We start from the raw sequence: 14,656 nt of genomic DNA on the forward strand, positions 1-14,656 counted from the left end.
GAGGCAGGAGAATCGCTTGAACCCAGGAGGTGGAGGTTGCAGTGAGCCGAGATCGTGCCACTGTACTCCAGCCTGGGCAACAGAGCACGACTCCGTCTGAAAAAAAAAGAGTTACATATTATAGAAAACACATAAGAAGCTGAATTATGAATTATGGTCTATAATATATAGTCTCCGATAGCCAGCAATTCACTATGGCCCACGGTCTCAGAATCACCCAAGGAGACGTCAAAAAAAAAAAACACTGATTCCCACCAAACCGTCTGATATGGTTTGGATCTCATGTCAAATTGTAATCCCCAGTGTTGGAGGTGGGGCCTGGTGGGAGGTGATTGGATCGTGCGGGCCATTTCTCATGGTTTAACACCATCCTCCAGGTGCTGTCGTGGTAAGAGTGAGTCATCTGCGGATCTGGTGGTTTAGAAGTGTGTGGCACCTCCCCCTTCTCTTCCTGCTGCTCCAGCCATGAGAAGTGCTGGCTCCAGCTTTGCCTTCCTCCATGTTTGTAAGTTTCCTGAGGCCTCCGAAGCCGAACAAATGCCAGCATCATCCTTCCTGTACAAGCCTGCGGAACTGTGAGCCAATTAAACCTCTTTTCTTTATAAATTACCCAATCTCAGATATTTCTTTATTGCAGTGCAAGAACGAAATAATACACCATCCCGATAAAAATCTCTGGGATGGAAGCCTCAGGATTTTCATCTTTTTCTATTTGTATTTATTAAATTATACTATTATATGCACAAATACATCCTCATTGTAGAAGATTCCAACAATGTCAAGGAAACAAATGTCTCCAAGGCTGCCCTTGCCCATTTCCCCGCCCACCCCTAGGCTCCCACCACCTTTAGTTTGTTGTTGAACCTTCTCTAACTATCTCTACATTTACAGGCATATATAGGCACATATAGAAATAAAGGCTTGTTTTGTGGGTTTTATTTATTTTTATCCTATATAAATGACATTATTAGCAGTGTCCTGCAATATTCTTTTTAACTTAATGACGTATTTTGTCTCTAAGAATCGTATCTATTTCCATAGCAGTCCACGAAGAACCACTTGATTCTTTTCTATTGCTCCATGGTATTCTAGAGTTCACCTTTGAATGAGCACTTAGGGTGTTTTCAAGTTTTCCTATTACCACTCTTGCTACAGTGCAAGCCCTTCTACATAGCTCTTACAATGAGTAAACTAATTCCTATATACTGTATAGGAATATCTGGGACTACAGATGCATGCCATCATGCCTGGCTAATTCTTTATTTTTTGTAGAGATGAGGTCTCACTATGTTGGCCAGGCTGGTCTTGAACTCCTGGGCTCAAATAATCTTCCCGCCTCAGCCTCCCAAAGTGCCAGGATTACAGGGGTGAGCCACCCCACCCAGCCCCTTTATTGTTATCCAGTTATCCAATTATCAGTGGGGCTGAGCATCATTTGCTATGTTATGTGTGAATTACCAGTATATACCCCTTGCCCATTCTTCTATGGAGTAACATCATTTTCTTATCAATTTGTAGAAGTTGTATATATCCCAGCTATTGATTATTTGCCTGCCATGTACATAGCAAGTATTTTCTACTTTGTTTCTGGTGCCATGTCATATATACTACTTGTAATGTTATCAAATTTGTGAATGTTTTCCTTGTTTTATATGTTCTTTTTGATTTTCCTTACCTTCAAGGTAATTGTTTATTTTTGAGAATGGTATGAGATTGAAATAATTCCACAATGTGTTTTTCAAATTGGGTGCCTAATTGTCTCAACAACATTCTCCACTTTGTCCATTCATTCCTAATTTAAAATGTTGACTTAGTCATTTGCTCAATTCTCATGTGTGCCTGAGACTGTTTCTGGTCTATCAGTACTGTTCCACTGACCTATTTATCAATCTCCACACCAGGGCCACTTATGATTTAATCATAATCTTATATTAGCCTTTGATAACTTTCCAATATTTGCATATTTTTGGCCTCATTATCTTAGCTGACCCCTCCTGTACAATGTTAAGGAAAACCCTACCGTTTATTATTCTCTTTCAAAATTTTATTTCATCTTCTTTGTTTAATCTTCCAAATAAATGACAAAATTGTCTAGACAAGTATTGAGGTAGGGATATTTAGGGAAAAATTTATATCTTTGCAGGAATCAGTTGTCTTACCCATAAGTATATTATAGTATCCATTTTTTTTTCAAATCTCATATAGTCTTCTAAACATTTAGAAGTTTTTTCATGTAAATCCTGGACATTTCTTGTTAGGTTTGTGTTAATTAGGATAACATTAGTTGCTGTAACAAATAACTCTATAATTTCAGCAGTTTAACACGAAGGAAGTCTGTTTCTGTCTTATGTAGCAGACCCTATTTCACATTTGGGAACTCATTCAGGACCCAAAGCTGAGAGAGGGTTTGTCATCTTTACCGCCGGGTCTCTAAGATTGCCCTGGGCTTTGCCATCCAGCTAGTGCCGGATTGAGAGAGGCTGGAGAAGATATGCCTCTCTGTTAACCACCTTGATCAAGAAGTGACCCGCATCCTTTCCGCTTGCTTTCATTTGCAGAATGAGTCGCATGGCCTCACACAGATGTCAGGGAGCCTGGGAAGCGCCCTGCTGGGAGCCACTTACCAGCTGCAACTCCACCCTAAGGAAGAGAGAGTAGGCATCTGGGTGGACATTGAGTTGTTCCTGCCGCCAGGATCTTATGTTTATTCACTGCCTTGGTGACCTGAATTATTTTGGATAGAAGACACTTCAGGATTAAATAGGTAGGTTCAATTCTTGTCTCTACCACTTATTTCCGTCAGCGCAAGTCAGTTGTTCTGGGGATCATAGAAGGGAACGCATTCAAAAGTGTGCGGCGTGGCCGGGCACATTGGCTCATGCCTGTAATCCCGGCACTTTGGGAGGCCGAGGTGGGCGGATCATGAGGTCAGGAGTTCGAGACCAGCCTGACCAACATGGTGAAACCCTGTCTCTACTAAAAATATAAAAATTAGCCGGGCATGGTGGCGCATGCCTGTAGCCCCAGCTACTCAGGGGGCTGAGGCAGGAGAATTACTTGAACCCAGGAGGCTGAGCTTGCAGTGAGCCGAGATCACGCCATTGCACTCCAGCCTGGGCGACAGAGCAAGACTCCGTCTCAAAAGAAAAAAAAAAAAAGTGTGTAGCAGAGAATCTGTCACATAAGAAGCCCTCAATTGTGTTACCTATTTTTCTATATATTCAATTTGTTATTAATTGTGAATGAGAGCTCTTTACGCAGCCACCTCGAAGAATTTTTTATTTGTTCTGATAGTCTGTTCATCAGTATTTGGTTTTCGCCATAGACAATAGTATTCTCTACAAAGAGTACAGTTTTGTCCCTTTCTTTCTAATATTTGCATATTTTTGGCCTCATATCTTGGCAGACACCTCCTATACAATGTTAAGCAGTTGCAGTAACAGCAAACATACTTGCCTTGCTCCCTACTCTCCTGAGAACACTTACAGCGTTTCTCAGGATGCAAACATGAGCTTTCCCGTCACTTCTGGTAGATATTCTTTATCAATTTAAGAACAGTTACATCTGTTCCTTTTTTCCAAATTGCTTTTTTAATAAACTGCTGGATTCAGTTTGCAAATATTTAAATTGGATCATACTTCTCTGATGCTATCCTTGTCCCATTTTGGTATCCAAGTCATGCTAATCTGTCTAGATAATTTATAAAACATGTACGGGATCAACTTGTCCCAGGAGCTTCCCAATTTTAAAACTGAAAGTCCTACATCTGAAATCACCTTTGCAAAAATTGTAACAGTGAGAAAATTATGGCAGTGAAAGAGATCTGATCTAACCAGCCCCTTGTCTTGCCCTTAAGCTTTCAAATTGTCCTTAATTATTCTTGGGTTTGGGCCAACCTAACTTTGGGAGAGACTTAGTTTATAATTTAAATTATAATAACCCGTTCCCAAAACTCAATCACCTTGGTAAAGCTAGTGAAGGGCCACCAGGCTAGGGAGAGGAGAAGACCCTGAATTCTGCTGAGGCGTAGACATAAAGGATTACCGATCATTATATCGGAGGTCACGAGATAGGCAACTTCCCCCAGTTACTCTTGCAGACAATATCACTATTGTAGAAACCAAGATTGGCCTTTTGAGATGTCTTTTCAGGTTTTTTACATTTCTGATGACTGATGGTACCACCTAGACCTGCCAGTCACTCCTGTGGTCTACCACGCAGCCGGCTCTGCGTGAATTAAGCTCTTTCTCTATTGCAGTTCTGCTGTCTTGATAAATCAGCTCTATTAGGCAGCACGCAAAATGAACCCATAGGGTGGTTACACATCCAAGGAACCCTCCAAGCACAGAAAAATCAAACTAGTTAATCATCCTAGAAATATGGGGGGGCTTTTTCTTATTCCTTGAGGATTTGGTAATATTGTAAAAATGTCTGGACATTTTGTTCAGCCGTAGCTCTTCATAACTGCCTTTTTCATTTTTTTATGACTACTAATCTCTTGGTGTTTTTATATTTTCACAGAAAATTATTTATTTCATCCAGATTTTCAATTTCTTGGTCCAAAGATTTAAGTAGTATTTTCTTCCTCTCTTTTTCTTCTTCCTCTTCTTTCTTAAATAAATCTCCTCTTCTGTAGCTAAGTTCTTAAAATTGGTCCTTCTCTTTCTTTTTTTCCTCCTCCTCCTCCTCCTCCTTCTTCTCCTCCTCCTCCTTAGACAGCATCTCACTCATCACCCAGGCTGGAGTGCAATAGCTCAATCAGAGCTTACTGTAATCTTGAACTCCCAGGCCCAAGCAATCCTCCCACCTCAGCCTCCTGAGTAGCTGGGATTACAGATGTGTGCCACCATTCCTGGCTAATTTTCTAAATTTTTGTATATATGAGGTCTCACTACATTGTCCAGGCTAGTCTCAGACTCCTGGCTTCAAGAGATCCTCCTGCCTCTCCTTGCAAAGTGCTGGGATTATAGATTGGCATCAGCCACAGAGCCTGGCCTCTTTTTTTTTTTTTAATTTAAGATTTTTCAAAGATTTGTCTCTTATTTGGCATTTTTAAAGAATTAGGCCAGGCGCAGTGGCTCACGCCTGTAATCCCAGCACTTTAGGAGGCCAAGGCGGGCGGATCACGAGGTCAGGAGATCGAGACTATCCTGGCTAACACAGTGAAACCCCGTCTCTACTAAAAAATACAAAAAAAAAAAATTAGCCGGGCATGGTGGCAGGCACCTGTAGTCCCAGCTACTCGGGAGGCTGAGGCAGGAGAGTGGCGTGAACCCAGGAGGTGGAGCTTGCAGTGAGCCGAGATTACACCACTGCTCTCCAGCCTGGGTGACAGAGCAAGACTCCATCTCAAAAAAAAAAAAAAGAATTGGTTTTGGTTGGTTTGGTTTAAACTGATCAAGTCAGTTTCTTCCTACGTTTTCTATATCATCAGTTTTTGTTCTCTATTAATTTCCTCCTTATATCTCTTTTGGATTTTTTTATTATTCCTTTTCTAGAGTTTCTTGGAAGCTAAATCTATTTATAATCTTTCTTATTTTGTGATAGATGCATTTAAAGCGGAAAGTTTTCATCTGCATAGCACCTTGGCTGCAATTCATGAGAGTACCCACTTTTATTTTTTCTGCAATCTTAGAAGTACACTGGAGAATACTTTCTGAGTATAGGTGGGGATGGATATAGTTTTCTAACATTATTTTTAATTTTATTGCATGGTAGTCAGTGAATGTAATGGTATGTCTTTTGCTATTTGGAATCAGTCACAATTTCCTTTGTAGCCTAGTCAGCAGACCGTTTTTATGAATGGCTCCTGTATATACTTCAGGAATGTATGTGCAATCTTTGTTGGCTACCCAGTCTTATAAATAGTTGTCTATTAAACCAAACTAGAATTTTACCAAATGCCCTACCAGATATTTGTTAACCCAGTATGAGAGGATATTCAAATTCCTTATAGCCTTAATTATTTCTTATTTATGTAATAAGATGTTACATTACAAGTTTCAACAGGAGTGCTAAGACACAATAGACATTAGATCACAAAAGGATTTCAGAGAAAGGACCTTGAAAAAAACTGTGATATTGTAAGATAACAATGAATATACTTGATATTTGTACCTTGTTCGTGGCACAAAGCTCATAATACCCTTTAATTTCCTGATTGATAGGGATGATATTTGTTACAATGTTTGGTCTAGGTCCCCAGTTCCTGGCACAAGAGTTTCTAAGATTCTTGGAATCTTCAGAGTGATGAGAGTGTCTTTTTGTTGTCATTATTGTTGTGGTTCCTTACTGCATTGTAAGAGCCTCTCATATATACAACATCAGCAGTCTCAGCAGGAAGCAGATGGCATATTAATGAGCATTTTTTAAATTTATTTCCATAGGTGTTTGTGGAACAGGTGGTATTTGGCTGCATGAGTTAGTTCTTTAGTGGTGATTGTATGCTTACGAGATGACTGGTGGCTGAGGGCCCCTAGAGAGCTTCAGGATGGGGTCTGGTTGCTGGAGAAACCAACTGTGTGATTGCAGGGTTAGAACCTTCAGCCCTACCTCCTGACCTCCCTCTTTGTTCCAAGGATGGAAGAGGGGCTGGGGATGGAGCTAATCTCAAATGGTCAATGATTTAATCAATCAAGCCTATGTAACAAAGCCTCCATCAAAACCTTTAAGTGACAGGCTTCAGAGAGCTTCTAGGCTGCGAACACACGGAGGCACTGGGAGGCGATACCCACAGAGAGGGCACAGAGGCTCCAGCCCTCCCCCACACCTGGCCCTATGCATCTGTGGTTTGGCCATTCCTGAGCTTTATCTTTCATAACAAACTGGTACCAGTAAGTAAGCTGCCTTCCTCAGCTCTGTGAGCCATTCTAGCAGAGGCTTGAACCTAAGGAGGGGATTGTGGGAGTCCCTGATTTATACCCAGTCAATGAGAAGTACAGGAGACCTGGGACTTTCAACTGGAATCTGAAGGGCATGTGGGCAGTCTAGTGGGACCGGGCCCTTAACCTGTGGGGTCTGTGCTAACTCTGGGTAGTGTTAGAAATGAACTGAATTGGAGGACATCTGGTTGTGTTGAGAGAGTTGGAGAACTGGTTGGTGTGAGGAGAAAAACCCCACATATTTAGTGTCCGAAATGTGAGCAGAAACAGCACAAAAGAATAAGATGGAGCAGGGACCCCTCTTAGGAGCCTGCTGACCACTGCCACCTTTACCAGCATGAAATAAAGGACAATCTTAGTCCCTCCAAGGGAAATACCAGGCCCCTAGCCAGCCCTGAGAGGCACATGAGCACCTGATGAGCAGAAAGGTAATAACAGCTTAACATCATGGCCACGGAGGTTAGCTCAAGATGCCAGTTCCCCACAGAAACTAAAGATAACATGTGGACACGTGTCCCTGAGTTGTTTTACAGAAACCCGGACCCCCCCACCAAATGGAAAATACTGTTCACTCGTACATAGACCTCAGATAAGGGGCAGCTGAGGACTGAATATGGCTGCTGTTTTGTTCCAGACTTCTTCCTGAGGGCTGGAGAGAGTTATGCCCACAGGCCAGACCTTAACATTTTTTTCTGCTGGCACCAAGTTTTTAGACAAAGCTTCACTTCCTTAACCAATTGAAACCAGGGAATTCCTGAATCCACCTGTGACTTATAAGCCCCCACTTCAACTTATCCTGCCTCTTTCAGACAAACCAATGTATAATGTCTATGTATTGATTTATGACTTTGCCTATCTACTTTCCTGAAGTCTACCCCTGCCTTTAAAAACCCCTGCTTGTAAGCCATTAGGGAGGTCATCTCTTAAGCAGGAGCTGCCTGATCCTCCTTGCTTGGTGCCCTGCAAATCATCACCCTCCTTTCCCTCACTGCAAAACCTCAGGGTGGATGTTTGGCTTTACTGTGCCAGGCAAGGCAGCCCAGGTTTTGTTCAGAAAAAGTAATATCTATGAACTAGAATGTGATTCTCAAGCCCTTCCCCAGTGGACCCCTCACTCATATAAGAAAGATAACAACATAAAGAGGGAGGCTGGGCACAGTGGCGCACATCTGTAGTCCCAGCACTTTGGGGGGCCAAGGCAGGAGGATTACCTGAGCCCAAGGGTTCGAGACCAGCCTGGATAGCACAGTGGGACCCCATCTCTACAAAAAATAAAAATAAATTATGTGGGCATGGTGGTACATGCCTGTGGTCCCAGCTACTCAGGCAGAGGGATCCCTTGAGCCCAGGAGGTTGAGGCTGCAGTGTGCTATGATTGCACCACTGCACTCCCACCTGGGTAACAGAGCAAGACCCTTTCTAAAAAAAAAAAAAAAAAAAAAAAAAAAGGCCAGGTGCAGTGGCTCACCCCTGTAATCCCAGCACTTTGGGAAGCTGAGGCAGACGGATCATGAGGTCAGGAGTTCGAGACCATCCTGGTCAACATGGTGAAATGCCATCTCTACTTTAAAAAAACACAAAAATTAGCTGGGCATGGTGGCACACGCCTATAAGTCTCAGCTACTCAGGAGGCTGAGGCAGGAAAATCGCTTGAATCCAGGAAGTGGAGGTTGTAGTAAGCCGAGATCACACCACTGTACTCCAGCCTGGTGACAGAGTGAGACTCTATCTCAATAAATAAATAAATAAACAATAATTTAAAATAAATTTTAAAAAAGGCAAAGAGAGTAGCAACTAAGAGGAATGTGTGAAAAGGATTTCTTTGGTTCTCTCTGCTGCCAAACTGTGACTCCCATCCCCCTCGGGTCGGGTGTGGAGGGAGCATTGCCCACCTCTCACCTCACAGTAAAGGAGAGGGCTCGCAATAGTCCCTTCCCATCTTGTTTCAGGTTTTATGTTCACTGTGCGCTCTTGTTTTTTATTCCCCCTCTCCTTTTTTGCCTGAATTAGTTCATATAGGATAGGTAATGCTGTGGCAACAAGTTAACACTGAAATCTCAGCAGGTTAACACAACAAAAGTTTATTTCTTACTCATTATGCTCAAATTGTAGACTGATCTTTGACCCAGACTCCCCAAAAATCTAATGAGCAGGAGATTGTTGCTCCTCAGCTGCTTTGACGATGGAGCCTTCTGCTGCCAAGGGCTAGGACTGCTGCCAAGACTTGGTTCAGGCAGTAGAAATATAAGTGTTTATTCACAATCTTGGCTCACTGCAACCTCAGCCTCCCAGGTTCAAGGGATTCTCCTGCCTCAGCCTCCTGAGTAGCTGGGACCATGGGCATGTGCCACCATGCCCGGCTAATTTTTGTATTTTTAGTGGAGACGGGGTTTCGCCGTGTTGCCAGGCTGGTCTCTAACTGCTGACCTCAGGTGATCCGCCCGCCTTGGCCTCCCAAAGTGCTGGGATTACAGGCATGAGCCACTGCGCTTGGCCCAAAACTTCTATCTCAAAGCACAGAGACCTTGGGGGAAGCAAAGTTGGAGGCAGAGTGCTGGGTGGCAGGGCCTTAGGAGGCTGATGCAGGGTGGGGTGCATTCGCCAGGGCCAAGGTCCTGTAGAGCAGTGAGCGGCACCTCCACGGGGAGAACCCACAAAAGGGCCCCACGGGGAAAGAGTCGGTGTTAGTCACCAGACCCAGAGAGGGAGACACGCAGACCTGCCCAATGCCCCTTCTTTGTCCTCCCTCCTGTGCTCTCCCATCTCCCTACTCCTCAGACTTGGGCAGGTTCTGACATCTCAGTTAGCAATGACAGAATGGAGAACTGCTAGGCTAGGAAAGAGAGAAAACACCACCGCACTGTCTTCCGATGGCAGTGGTGTCCAAAGCAGGTCCTAGCTGTGGGGAGGGGAGATGTAACTTTCATCACAGGTTCAGCACTTGGACTACTGCAGGTGACTGGCACTGTAACTACGAAGTGAAACCATGTTTGCATCTGAAAGTGACCAAAGGACTTGGTTTCACCTAGGAAGGATCAATGAGGCAACAGGAGTGGCGGCAGAGAAAGAATCACTATGAAGTTTAAAGAGACACTTAGAAACAGAATGGTCATGAACAACGCCCAATGAGTCCCATGAGACTGCTTATTGAAAACACTGGTTACACTATGTGTTTCTACCTCTGAAAAAGACATGCTAGTTTCCCACAGTGGTTGTAAACATGTCAATTGCTTTTTTTTTTTTTTTTTTTTTTTTGTGAGATGGAGTCTTGCTTTGTCGCCCAGGCTACAGTGCAGTGGCACAATCTCGGCTCACTGCAAACTCTGCCCCCCCGGGTTCAAGCAGTTCTCTGCCTCAGCGTCCCTAGTAGCTGGGATTACAGGTACCCACCACCACGACTGGCTAATTTTTGTATTTTCAGTAGACACGGGGTTTCATGGGGTTTTGGCCAGGCTGGTCTTGAACTCATGACCTTGTGATCCACCCTCCTCAGCCTCCCAAAGTGTTGGGATTACAGGTGTGAGCCACCACACCCAGCCAATTGCTTTTATTTTAATTTCTTTATACTTTCAAATAATTTGAAGTTATATTGTCAGGAATATAATATGCCCAGTATTAATAATCTGAAATTTATTAATATGAATATTTTCCTTTTATTAGGTTGGTGCAAAAGCAATAGCAGTTTTTGCCATCAAAATAATGGCAAAAAAGTGCGATTACTTTTTCACCAAGCTAATATTATTTCTTGTCTTGAATTATATTTTGTCTGATACTAATATTGCTTCCATTCCTTTTCTTTTGTTTTCATTTTCCCAGTATATGTTTTTTTCATTCCTTTATTTTCAACCTTTCTGTAATCAACATTGGATTTTTAAGCCCCATCTGAGTATTTGCCATTTATCAGTAAGTGTAACTGTCATATTTATTGAGATTGCAGATTTGTTACACTAACTTCTGCTGTCTTATTTATGAGTTTCCCCTCACTATGCTTTCTTTGCCATTTGTCTCCGTTTTATGACTAGTAAGCAGGATAGGATGGGCAATACTGTAGTAACAAACTAACCCCAAGTCTCAGTGACTTCATACAAGAGGCATTCGTTCTTCCTCCTGCAGTGTCTTCTGTAGGTAATGCAACAGCCCAGAGCAGCCCCTCTCTGCAATGATGCAGGGATCTAGACTTTCTTCCAGGGCTGAAACTAGGATGAGGCAAGTAAAGCACTCCAGATGCAAAATTTAAGGAGGTGCTCTTTCTCAGGTTCATGGTCACCTCGCAAGCCTCACCTTAGTCCTGGCCCTGTTTTTTCCATCTAGTGGCTGCACTCTTCAACACAAAGCCTACACTGGTTTGCCTCATATTGGGTAATTGAGCAACAAATTTGATTACAGTGTAGCAAAGACAAACTCATATCTGCAACTTTAAAATAAGCTACAAGAGTGGGGCACGGTGGCTCACACCTGTAATCCCAGCACTTTGGGAGGCCGAAGTGGGTGGATCACGAGGTCAAGAGATTGAGACCATCCTGGCTAACACAGTGAAACCCCGTCTCTACTAAAAAAAAAAAAAAAAAAAAAAAAAAAAAAAAAATCAAAAAGTTAGCGGGGCATGGTAGCGGGCGCCTGTAGTCCCAGCTACTGGGGAGGCTGAGGCAGGAGAATGGCGTGAACCCAGGAGGCGGAGCTTACAGTGAGCCGAGATTGTGCCACTGCACTCCAGCCTGGGCAACAGAGTGAGACTCCTCTCAAAAAAAAAACAAATAAAAAAATAAAAATAAGCTACAAGAACAAGAACAGTCATTTTCTGAGGTGGGGGTATTGGGAAGATATTGCTCAAAGGATACAAAGTTTCTTTTTTGTATCCTTTGATGGAAAGTAAGATAGGAAAAAATGTTCAAGGGATCTATTGCACACCATGTATACATGTTGTATTAACTATAGATATACAACATCTATAGTTAATAACAATGTTTCATATTCTTTAAAATGGATGAGAACAGGTTTTAAGTGATCTCAGCACAAAAAATAAGTATGTAAAGTAATTTGTATGTTAATTAGCTCAACTGAGCCATTTTACAATGTATATATTTTTAAATGTCATTTTGTACCCAATAATATATACAACTTTTATTTGCCATTTAAAAATTAATTAATTTAAATAAGTAAAAGAATAGCCATTTTTTGCAAACTGCATATATAAAGACTAGTTCTACCTATGAATTAGTAAAACACTGAAATAAAAAATGCACACAAAACAATAAACATTTTCTAAAAATACATACAAACAAAAAGATGCATATCAAACATATTAGGAAGGTTGCACATGGGAAGACGGGGAATAGAAATGGGGGGTGGGAATGAAAGAAAATAAATGAGAGAGGGACTTTGTATGGATCAATGATAATAACTCAATCCTCTATGTCTTTGACAAAGAAGGAGAAAGAAGAGGAAGAAAGAGAAAGTGGGATAAAGGATCAGAAAGGGAGGAAAATAGAAGAAATTAGAGTATGACTCCAGGGTAGGCCTGTTTTATTGTTGCTGGGTTGGTTGGTTGGTTTGTTTGTTGTATTTTTAGTAGAGACGGGGTTTTGCCACGTTGGCCAGGCTGGTCTCGAACTCCTAGCCTCAAGTGATCAACCCGCCTCGGCCCCCCAGAGTGCTGGGATTACAGGTGTGAGCCACCACGTCCAGCCGCCACACTGCGTCTGGCCTCTGTGGTAGACCTATATTTTGATGGAAGTAGTATATATGTCATTTGCTACTTATTAAGTAAATTATACCAATTCTAACTTTTACAATAGCCATGATAGAAAATTTAAGTTTCTTGTCTATAAAAGCTTATTTACTTTACAGCGACCTTTAGCTATTCTAGTTTATATTTTAGCTAAGGCTACCTTTAGCTTTATCAATTAATAAGATCAGAATCGCATACATTGTGACAAAATAATTTTATATTTTTATGTTAAATTGTTAAAGAAAACTTTATTCCAAACTTCAAAAAAAGCAAGCTGATGATTGCTTGAGTTTTTAAAAATTAATATCACCCTAGAATATTTTCTAATAAGCCTGCTTGACCTCATCTGACACCCTTAGGCAGGTAACTTTGCTGTTACCAAATCTTTGTTTAACAATTCTCAGCCAGTGAAGGTGCAGACAGCTCACAGCCAGTGAGGTTGGAAACAGAGGAGTTGTTGGGACATTATAGCTTGACAGAGAAGTTGACCTCCAGGTGACATGGTCAATAGCCCTTAGAAAGTCAGCCCACTGGGTACCTAACTCAGCAATATTATTTTGCATTCCTTTTTAGACTAACTATATAAATCCCTATTGTTTAAATGCTGTTCACTCAGATCTTTTGTCTTCTTGCTTAGGTCCTTTGTTACTAAGTCAATATAAAACTTTAACAACTGCTAAGATATGTCTTTGAGAGTTGTGCTCTTACAACACTGAATGTGTAATGTTGTTTGATCCTTTGAGTTATTTGGCTAAATGGCCACAAGAGTTATACTATAATCCTAATGTCTGTAAGATTTCAGAAATAATGTAATAAACATACTACCATGCTCTATTAAAGACAATATCGAAAGAAGTTTTAAGATCTAGCTTTATGATATTTTCAAGAGATAGCCTAAAAGAGAAAGTTAAAGTGAAAAGAAGAGAGACATATACATATATGATATTTATTCATATCAACTAAAATAGGCATTAAAGCAAATAAGTATTACTAGAAATAAAAACGAGTTAAAAGGCTAAATTTATCAGGAAGTTATAGCAGTTGTAATCCTGGATTGCTTAATAAAATAGCTTTACATAAAACTACAAAGGGAACTGAAAAATACCCATCAGAGTGGGAGATTTCATTTTACCTTTTCAGTAATTGTTGGGTGAAACACACAAACATTTGGCAGAGATACAAATTATGTACGCCACATAAATAATGCATCTGATCTAAGGGCCATGTCTAAACACAGAACAGGGACAGATGATGTTCCTTTGAAAGCTGGCTCTTTGAAAACACTGATAATACTGACAAATCTCCAGCAGAATTGATCAAGGAGAAGAAGAGAGCACACAAATAAGCAGCACACAATATGAGGAATTTTAAATGAGCATAATTAGAGATACAGGCAAGATTTAAAATATAGAAAAAGGGTTAAGAGAGGAGAGTGAGAACACACAGTTAATTTTGCTGCCTATTGAAATCCTTTTAAACCATAGGAAATTTCTCCTTTTAGCTTTTAGTTTTTTCCTAGGAAAACATAAACCCATGGGGAAGATGACAACAAGAGACAAGAGGAATCCCAAATTGTTTGTTTTGGGAGACAATCTCACTCTGTTACCCAGGCTGTAGTGCAGTGGTGTGACCTAGGCTCACCGCAGCCTTGAACTCCTGGGCTTAAGTGATCCTCCCACCTCAGCCTCCTGAGTAGCTGAAACTACAGGCATGCACCACCATTCCTGGCTAATTTTTTTTTTGGTAGAGTTGGGGTCTTGCTATGTTGCCCAGGCTGGTCTCAAACTCCTGGCCTCAAGCTACCCTCCTGCCGCAGCCTCCCAAAGTGCTGAGATTACAGGCATGAGCCACTATGCCTAGCCCCAGCCTACAAAATTTTTGTTCCTAGAAAATGAATGGGCAAGATCTTAAATCCTAAACCAGCAACAGAGTAAGCTGAGAACTGACAAAATGTATACCAGTAAAATCCTCGAAAGTCTCAGGCACTGCCAGTACTGAACCTGGGAGAGAGAAGATAGACTCAGGAGGCTTGGGTCAGAGTGAGAAG

The 14,656-nt window shown here is 41.6% G+C and overlaps 1 protein-coding gene across 6 annotated transcripts in view; it reads right to left on the reverse strand.

The window, feature by feature from the left end:
• Positions 1 to 14,656, reverse strand: part of HSD17B3 (hydroxysteroid 17-beta dehydrogenase 3) — a 69,317-nt gene that overhangs the window by 21,237 nt on the left and 33,424 nt on the right. The gene's annotated exons all lie outside the window — the stretch shown is intronic.

This window comes from Pongo pygmaeus, chromosome 13, assembly GCF_028885625.2.
Source record: "Pongo pygmaeus isolate AG05252 chromosome 13, NHGRI_mPonPyg2-v2.0_pri, whole genome shotgun sequence".
NCBI classification, from domain to species: Eukaryota; Metazoa; Chordata; class Mammalia; order Primates; family Hominidae; genus Pongo; species Pongo pygmaeus.